General features: G+C 41.1%; 1 protein-coding gene across 1 annotated transcript in view; it reads right to left on the reverse strand.

Annotated features, from left to right (window-relative positions):
• LOC111868140 overlaps positions 1-7617 on the reverse strand; it is a 25698-nt gene extending 18081 nt beyond the window's left edge. Inside the window, exon 1 of the mRNA XM_023858551.2 lies at positions 6370-7617. The gene's annotated coding sequence lies outside the window, so the exon portion shown is untranslated. The remainder of the gene's footprint in view (positions 1-6369) is intronic.
• Positions 7618-10055: the final 2438 nt, after the last annotated feature.

Consider the following 10055-nt stretch of genomic DNA (forward strand, 5'->3'; position numbering starts at 1 on the left):
CCTATCAGAAATTCCCTAATCCATACGACTACCCTTGAGTTCACGCCCGATGCTGCAATTTTATTTAGCAGCCGGTTAAGAGGAAGAACATCAAACACTTTCGAAAAATCTATTATAATCGCGTCCAGCCTGACTGCTTCGTCTAGGGCGTCTGATATGTCCTGACAGACTGTGATTATTTGACTCTCGCACGAGTATCCCGGTCTGAAGCCGTGTTGCCCCTCACATAGCCAATCACTCTCTTCCCACACTTGTCCTAAATATCCCGCTATGACGTGTTCCATTTGTTTGCACACCACTGACGTTAAACTGACCGGCCTGTAATTTTTTACTTCGGAACGATCGCCTCACTTGTAAACAGGAACCACTATGGCCTTTTTCCAGTCACTTGGTTTAATGCCGTTGTTAATCGTTACGTCTAGCAATCGCGCCAGGTACGGAATCATGGCTTCCCCAGCCATTTTCAGTATTTCACCAGGAATACAGTCTGACCCCACTGATTTCTACCTCCCTGTCATTGCCAACCGCTTCCTACTAATGCTAATTTTAATGGTGAAAGGGTTTTCCGAGTAAGTTGGATGAATTTCCGGGATGTCCCGCTCGCAGCTGAAGACAGAAGAATAATAGTTTAAATGATTTGCCTTCCCTACGGGATCCGTGATGTGCCCTCCGTTACAGTCTTTGATGGTTGGAATATTTTCCTTGTTTCCTTTACGTCTATTTACATATCTGTAAAACTCCGTCCAGGATTTACTTTCATTTTGTAATACTGAGCTCGAGAATATTTCCTGTGCACTTCTTTTCGCTGTCACCAATTTCTTCGATAGACTTTTTAGTTCCACTTGGTACCGCTCTTCTAATTTCCTCCTGTTGTAAGCTCTTCTGACCTTAACTTTTAGACGCTTCACTTCCTTGTTGTAGTATTCTGGATCAGGATTTTGTTTCAGAATTTTATGTGGAACAAAACGTTCGATACCCTCAAAAACTAGGCCCTTGAAATTGTTCCATATGTCCTCTACCCAGCTACCGTTATTTGCCCATATTGGTAATTTATCCCAGATAAAACTTTGTAGCCCTACGACATTTGTTTTATGGTACGCAGGTACTGATCGTTTCTCGTGAGTCACAAAACCATTTTCCTCCCATTTCATTTCTAATAGCACCCCGTAATGATCACTGATCCCGTGTATAGTATCGCAAGATATAAGTTCACTTTCAGGTTTAACAAGGTAAACGTCCAGTAATGAATCACCTCGGGTCCGCTTTTCAACCACCTGCATGTAACCGTTATCCCACACCAGTCTGTTTATGTAAGCCTGAGCGACGCTGATGCCTTCCGGGACATCCTTCCAGTCCACTTGGGGTAAATTTAAATCGCCTCCTATAATGCTCTGCTTCATGGAAAACCCGGTTCTGGCTGCCAACTTTTCAATAACCCGTATGTCCTCATTTGGAGCTCTATAAATGCCTACGATTTCCCAAGTGTATTTAGGGTCACTGCCTCATACCTTAACTGCTAATATTTCGAAATCATCGTCCACCCATATTTCCGAGCAGGTAATATTGTTTTTAACACAAACACACCCCCTCTCCGGGCATTCCTATCACTTTTAAAAGTCGTGAAGTCTTCCCTAAATATTTCGCTGTTGCCTGTTTTCTCCCTGCGCCATGACTCCATGCATATTATGTCAGGACCATTCATTCATTCATTCATTCATCAGTAATCTGTCAGACGACAGGTCCACAGTCTCTTCCAAAACAGTTCCACCACTTAATGCGATCTTCTGTTTTTGGAAAGAGACTATCCAGGAAAAGTGATAATGTGGTAGTTTTTTCCATTTGCTTTCCACATCGTAGTACTTTCGCATCGAAGTTTTCTGGCTTTCCTCTGTATCGTGGTGCCATTTGAGCTATTACTTCTCTGGTATACACACGTTTTGATTCAGCCATCTTTCTGTTTCTGCTCAAAGATTAAAAGTTTAAAATTTTTATGTTTATCTTAAGAAACAGTTTTCTATATTTTGTCTGCTTAAAAGCAAGTTCAATATAGATTTTGAGTTTTTCTAGCCTTGCCTGGCTCCAGATACTATAGGTATCCACTAAATTTGGAGTTAGAATAGTAAACTGTGCCTCATCCAAAAATCTTATTGTCAAAAGTCCAATGGTCCCGCATCATAACATTCAAAAGTTTACTTTGACATCTCCTGATGGAAAGACGCACAACCAAATTGACGATATTATGAAAGACAGGAGATAGCAATCAAGCATACTTGATGTTTGATCACTCCTAACAAAATGGCCAATAATGGTATGTCGTTTCGTCAGTGTGCTGTCATCGAATTTCTTGTGAAAGAGGAAATCCCTGCTGCAGAAATTCACCAGAGACTTCAGCGTGCTTATGGAAGTGTGTGCATGGGTGCGAGCAGTGTTTGAAGATGGGTGAAACATTTTAAAGATGGGAACACCAGCATCGAAGATGAGCCTCGGAGCGGTCGTCCTCGAACAGCCTCAGCTGAAGACAACAAGGAAAGAGTGGATGAGATCATTGAAGATGATAGGCATGTAACTGTGGACACAATAGCCCATAAACTTGGAATAGGGCACAGTGCAGTACAGGAGGTGATTGACCACAAAGATCAGTGAAAAGCCGTCACTTCAGAACTGCTGCAGAGATATCGACAAGAAGGCGTTGATTTTTTGCTCTGTATTGTGACAGGTGATGAAAGCTTGTTTCACCATTTTGAGCCTGAAATGAAACGGCAGAGTATGGAATGGCACCATTTGCATTCTCCATCAAAAAAGAAGGCAAAGACAGTGCCATCAGCTGCGAAGGTGATGGGCACAGTCTTCTGGGATGCAGAGGGGTTTATTCTGGCCGAAATCATGGAAACTGGGCAAACCATCAATGCTGCTCATTTTGTCCAGACACTGCACAAGCTCCGTTGTGCATTGCACGATAAACGTCCGGGACGAAACATCATCATCCTGCATGACAACGCTCGCCTCATATTGGAAGCAATTGCAAAGATGGGGTGGGAAGTTCTTCCACACCCCTCTTATAGCCCTGATCTGACACCCTCCGACTACCATCTTTTTGGATTTGTGAAGGATCGGCTGCATAGACAATGTTCTGAGACAAGGGAGGCAATTCAGAAAGTAGTGCATCAGTGTCTTTGGATAGCTGGAAAGGAATTTTACAGAGGGGGAGTTTTCAAAGTCCCAGAACGCTGGGAGAAATGTGTGCAAAGAAGTGGTGATTATGTGGAAAAATAAAGAAAGGTCTGTAGATTGAGATGGTGTATTTGTTTTGTCAATAATGAAGCATGTTACTTTACAAAAATTTGTTGCTCATGACTTTCAGTATGACCCTCGTATCTCTACTAAGTGGGTCACGTGGTAGCGTAGTTGGTTGAGGCACTATGCTACAAGCCAGAAGGTCACAGGTTCAAGTCCCGATGAGGTCATTGGAATTTCGTTTTTCATTTTATCTAATCCTTCCAGCCGCACTATGGCCCTGGGGTCGAGTCAGCCACTAACAAAAATTAGTACCAGGAATATTCTTGGAGGTAAAGGGCGGATGACGCATAGGGCTGACATCCTTGCCGCCATCTATGAGCCGATGGTCTAGAGAATGTGGGAACCCCGACATCTCACAATTCTATGAGCCTCCACGGCCCGTTCCAAGGATTCATTCTTCATCAGTAATCTGTCAAGACGACAGGTCCACAGTCTCTTCCAAAACAGTTCCTCCACTTGATTTGATCTAGAGCTTTCTCCTTCAAATGAGAATATCCTTGTCAGTCCCCAAGGTCATCCAGCATCTTCTTACATCTTCCTCGTCTTCTGGTCATTTCTATCTGCCCCTCTATCTTTCCTTCAATAACTTCTTTTAGAAGGCAGTTACCACGTAAGATATGACGAATCCAATTAGCCTTCTGTTTTCTTAATTCATGTAGGATATTCCTCTGCTCACTGACTCTAATTAACACTTCTTCATTTCTCACATAATCGGTCCAACTGATCTTCTCCATCCTTCTCCAACACCACATTTCGAAACTTTCCAGATGTTTCTGATCTACTGCCCTAAGTGTCCAAGTTTCAGCCCCATACAGAGCAATGCTCCAAATGTAGCATTTCACTAGTTTCTTTCTCAAATTTAAGTCGCATTTGCTGGTAAGAAGATTCTTCTTCTTGCCAAATGCAGCTTTTGCCATGGCAATCCTAGATTAAATTTCACTAATACACCTTCCATCATCTATTAACAAGCTACCCAAATATTTAAAACATTTCATATTCCCCAGTTCTTTATGGTCTATCTTTATTGTGACTGGGGTTGGTTGTCTCGAAATTTTCATTACTTTTGTTTTCTCCACATTCATTTCCATGCCATAGCACCTTCCAATTTCAATTAGTCTCTCAGTCATGCCCTGTAGCACAGTTTCTTCCTTAGCCATTAACACAAGGTCATCTGCATATTTCACAGTTTGAACAATTTGCCCTCCTACTTTGAAGTCTCCGAGCCCACTTCCGAGAATGTGAAGTGTTTTAAATATTTGGGTAGCTTGTTAACAGATGATGGAAGGTGTACTAGTGAAATTAAATCCAGGATTGCCATGGCAAAAGCTGCATTTAGCAAGAAGAAGAGTCTTTTTACCAGCAAATTGGACTTAAATTTGAGGAAGAAACTAGTGAAATGCTACATTTGGAGCATAGCTCTGTATGGGGCTGAAACATGGACACTTAGGGCAGTAGATCAGAAACATCTGGAAAGTTTTGAAATGTGTTGTTGGAGAAGGATGGAGAAGATCAGTTGGACCGATTATGTGAGAAATGAAGAAGTGTTAATTAGAGTCAGTGAGCAGAGGAATATCCTACACGAAATAAGAAAACGGAAGGCTAATTGGATTGGTCATATCTTACACAGTAACTGCCTTCTAAAAGAAGTTACTGAAGGAGAGATAGATGGGCGGATAGGAGTGACCAGAAGACGTAAGAAGATGCTGGATGACCTTGGGGACAGAAGAGGATATTCTCATTTGAAGGAGAAAGCTCTAGATCGCATTAAGTGGAGGAACTGTTTTGGAAGAGACAGTGGACCTGTCATCGTGACAGATTACTGATGATGATGATGAAATATTTATAATTGTTACACGCTACGTATATGTACATAATTTTGCTCTTATTCTAGTACCCACTATAGCAATCTTCTAAATGAATTTTGCGGTTCAAATTGTTGCAAAATTGGTAGTTCTGCTACTGAGCACAGATGTGAAAGCAAGCATCTAATTTCCCTCCCAGCATAAAAAAATATCCAACTTTTCAAAGTCACTTCTTATTCGAAACAAGCCAGATGGCCTAATCTCTGAGATATTAAGAAGAAGATACAAACTGATTAATTTGATCAGCTTCAACATGGAATATATAGACAGTGATGCCAACTGCAGTGTTAATATAGGGAACGGTTGTGGTTCACAGAGGAATGACTGGGAATGTTGCTAAGCATATAGCAAGAACGGTAAGAATTTATGTACATGAGGATGCAATGTTTCATATTGCAAAATCCCGAAAAAAAATGGGGGGGGGGGGGCAAGGCAGGACTACTGTAGATACAGACAATAAAATAAGGGGAAACTAACAAATTCATCTGCAGTTTCATGTAACTACATGGTGCAGCCACAGGACTGGGTCACATTGTTATGAGAAGCTGAGCAGTGCTCAAGGAAGCATCTGTGCTTGCTTTATATCATTGTGTTTGATTTGGAACTGCATCCCAGCTTCAAGTAAACTTGCTTTGTGAGCTCAGATCTCAATAGTTTAGCAAATGTTGCATATCTACTTAATATACCTGAAAACCAATACGAAAAGTAGAACTTAGCTTTGTGAGCTCACATCTCAAAAGTTTAAGATGCAAAGGAATTGCTGCATATTTACTTAATATACCTGATAACCATTACGAAACGTAGAGCTTACTTAGATTCTATACGGTTCTGAACATGAACATACGGAATTACTGGGTTCGTCTCTTTTTCTAGAAAACTAGAAGAACAACCTTTCAGAAACTTTGATCATCTTTCGTCCTCTGGTGAGGGGGAGAAATCTATTCTGTAGGTTCTCTTAGATACAGCTAACTTCCAGCCCAGTGAGTGAGGTTAGCTCGTCCTATGGGACCCAGTGTTCCACGAACTTCAACTTGTGACCTTCTTCATATGACCCATATGTGACTTTCCTTTAGACATAACCCTACGTTTTTATAGCATAATGTTTTATATCAATGGCACAGTTGTGTGAGTTTGATAAAAATAACTTGATTCTCATTTCTTATGAGATTGACAGCCCATATCCATTCTTTAAATTAAATGTGACACGTACATTCAGTGTAGACCTCCAGAATTTAACATCATTTTCAGGTTCACAGTTAATGGACATGCGAAGTAATGGACTGAGATATCAGTATGATTGCATCAGTAACATTACTTTGCTAATGTGATTGTTTGCTTTTCTTACAGCTGGTTACAAGACCTAGGAACACTTGTCAGCACAGCATCTCAGACAGTTGTAAATATGGCTGACCACAACAATAATATATGAGTTCTGATATACAGCTGTAGTAACATAAAAGAGTTTTGACTGAAGCCAAATCTAACATGTTTCATATAAAGTATTTATAAATATTACTGGGTTAAGACTCCAGAAATATGCTTGCCCTCTCACCACACGAGTTAATGAAGATTACTGACTTGTACAGATTTATCCTTGGTCTGAATATATCAAACATTTAATGAGAATCATTTTTCATCATATCTAATGAGCAGAAACAGGTAAAGAATATATTTTAGCACCATTATCCCACGTTCTGACACGCAGTCATTATGTATCCCACATGAAATATATTGCAAGACTACAGTCAAATGGAATTTATGAAGCTGCTGACGCTCTGGCCTAATTATAGAGGTCATTCTTCATGCAGAGTAAGTAAATTGTATGTTTGTCTTTCAGTGCACTGCTTCCTAAAGCAAGAGATGAAATACTCACTAATATGAGCAACTGTAAGGAACATTGAACAGATCAAGACACGGGAACGGTAGCAGCATTCACGTTGCACGAGTGTCGGATTTCCAGCTGAACTGTACAGTGAGCTCAATACCTGTAAGATATTGTCATATTGCGTCCATAAATGTGGTCTCTCAAAGCTAACTAAAAGTCACTGTCTCTCTCTCATGTAATTAAATGTAGGAGATACATTAACACATTACACTAATTAACCAGACAAGTTGACAAGACAGAAATAAAAGTTGAAGCTGTCCCGTTGGCTGGCCGTGGTGACTGATAGGGCTGTGAGGCATCAAGGCTCCCACATTTTCTGCACGGTCGGGTCACAGATAGCGGTGGGGGTTGTCAGCCTTATGCATCAGCTGCCTTTGCGCCCGAGGGGATTCCAGGGGCTCGTTTCTGTTGGAGGCTGGGTTAAATTACAGGCCCATGGTGTGGCTGGAGGGATTGGGTCAGTTGAGTGACATAAATACAGAACAAGTTTCTCACTATAAATATTTAGGGTCTATAGTTAATTCAGATAACAGTGGCTTCCGTAGTCTAGAGGTAACGTTCTCACCTCATGACTCGTGGTACGCGGGTTCAAATACCCGGTGGAGGTCGTCAAATTTTTAAGGGCGGAAAAATTCAGGGAACAAGTCCTCCGAGAGGGACTTTACGCTGTGTGTCCCGTGTCGTAACATTACGGCACGTAAAAGAACCTCATATCTCCAAAGGAGATCACCGAGACAAATTCCAGGAATTTCCTGCCCAACAATAGTCTCTAAGGCCTCTGATAGATGGGGGAAGCATTACAGACACCGCCAAACAAGTGGCCGAACTCGCTTGCTCGGCGGGACTGATGATAGGCACCATTATCGGTAGGGTATAGAGACTGGTAGAATATCATAGAGGAGAAGCACAATGGGCCAATACTGGTCTAAGTGCATGGGGAAACCCAACCTTTCCAATAACTAACTAACTAACTAATTCAGATAACACAATTGAACAAGAGATTAAAGAGAGGTTAGCAATTGGAAATAAAGCATATGCTCCACATTTAACATTGCTTAAAAGTAAATTAATTTGTAAAACAAAGAAATTAAGATTATACCACATGGTAATTCGACCAACAAAAAACTACGCCTGTGAAAACTGGACACGTACACTTTTAGTCTTTGAAAGGGAAATTCTAAGAAAGATCTTCAGGCCATCATGGTTTCCTGATGGCCTGAAGATCTTTCTTAGAATTTCCCTTTCAAAGACTAAAAGTGTACGTGTCCAGTTTTCACAGGCGTAGTTTTTTGTTGGTCGAATTACCATGTGGTATAATCTTAATTTCTTTGTTTTACAAATTAATTTACTTTTAAGCAATGTTAAATGTGGAGCATATGCTTTATTTCCAATTGCTAACCTCTCTTTAATCTCTTGTTCAATTGTGTTATCTGAATTAGTTAGTTAGTTAGTTATTGGAAAGGTTGGGTTTCCCCATGCACTTAGACCAGTATTGGCCCATTGTGCTTCTCCTCTATGATATTCTACCAGTCTCTATACCCTACCGATAATGGTGCCTATCATCAGTCCCGCCGAGCAAGCGAGTTCGGCCACTTGTTTGGCGGTGTCTGTAATGCTTCCCCCATCTATCAGAGGCCTTAGAGACTATTGTTGGGCAGGAAATTCCTGGAATTTGTCTCGGTGATCTCCTTTGGAGATATGAGGTTCTTTTACGTGCCGTAATGTTACGACACGGGACACACAGCGTAAAGTCCCTCTCGGAGGACTTGTTCCCTGAATTTTTCCGCCCTTAAAAATTTGACGACCTCCACCGGGTATTTGAACCCGCGTACCACGAGTCATGAGGTGAGAACGTTACCTCTAGACTACGGAAGCCACTGTTATCTGAATTAACTATAGACCCTAAATATTTATAGTGAGAAACTTGTTCTGTATTTATGTCACTCAACTGACCCAATCCCTCCAGCCACACCATGGGCCTGTAATTTAACCCAGCCTCCAACAGAAACGAGCCCCTGGAATCCCCTCGGGCGCAAAGGCAGCTGATGCATAAGGCTGACAACCCCCACCGCTATCTGTGACCCGACCGTGCAGAAAATGTGGGAGCCTTGATGCCTCACAGCCCTATCAGTCACCACGGCCAGCCAACGGGACAGCTTCAACTTTTATTTCTGTCTTGTCAACTTGTCTGGTTAATTAGTGTAATGTGTTAATGTATCTCCTACATTTAATTACATGAGAGAGAGACAGTGACTTTTAGTTAGCTTTGAGAGACCACATTTATGGACGCAATATGACAATATCTTACAGGTATTGAGCTCACTGTACAGTTCAGCTGGAAATCCGACACTCGTGCAACGTGAATGCTGCTACCGTTCCCGTGTCTTGATCTGTTCAATGTTCCTTACAGTTGCTCATATTAGTGAGTATTTCATCTCTTGCTTTAGGAAGCAGTGCACTGAAAGACAAACATACAATTTACTTACTCTGCATGAAGAATGACCTCTATAATTAGGCCAGAGCGTCAGCAGCTTCATAAATTCCATTTGACTGTAGTCTTGCAATATATTTCATGTGGGATACATAATGACTGCGTGTCAGAACGTGGGATAATGGTGCTAAAATATATTCTTTACCTGTTTCTGCTCATTAGATATGATGAAAAATGATTCTCATTAAATGTTTGATATATTCAGACCAAGGATAAATCTGTACAAGTCAGTAATCTTCATTAACTCGTGTGGTGAGAGGGCAAGCATATTTCTGGAGTCTTAACCCAGTAATATTTATAAATACTTTATATGAAACATGTTAGATTTGGCTTCAGTCAAAACTCTTTTATGTTACTACAGCTGTATATCAGAACTCATATATTATTGTTGTGGTCAGCCATATTTACAACTGTCTGAGATGCTGTGCTGACAAGTGTTCCTAGGTCTTGTAACCAGCTGTAAGAAAAGCAAACAATCACATTAGCAAAGTAATGTTACTGATGCAATCATACTGATATC

This window comes from Cryptotermes secundus, unplaced genomic scaffold (genome assembly GCF_002891405.2).
Source record: "Cryptotermes secundus unplaced genomic scaffold, Csec_1.0 scaffold2212, whole genome shotgun sequence".
NCBI lineage: Eukaryota > Metazoa > Arthropoda > Insecta > Blattodea > Kalotermitidae > Cryptotermes > Cryptotermes secundus.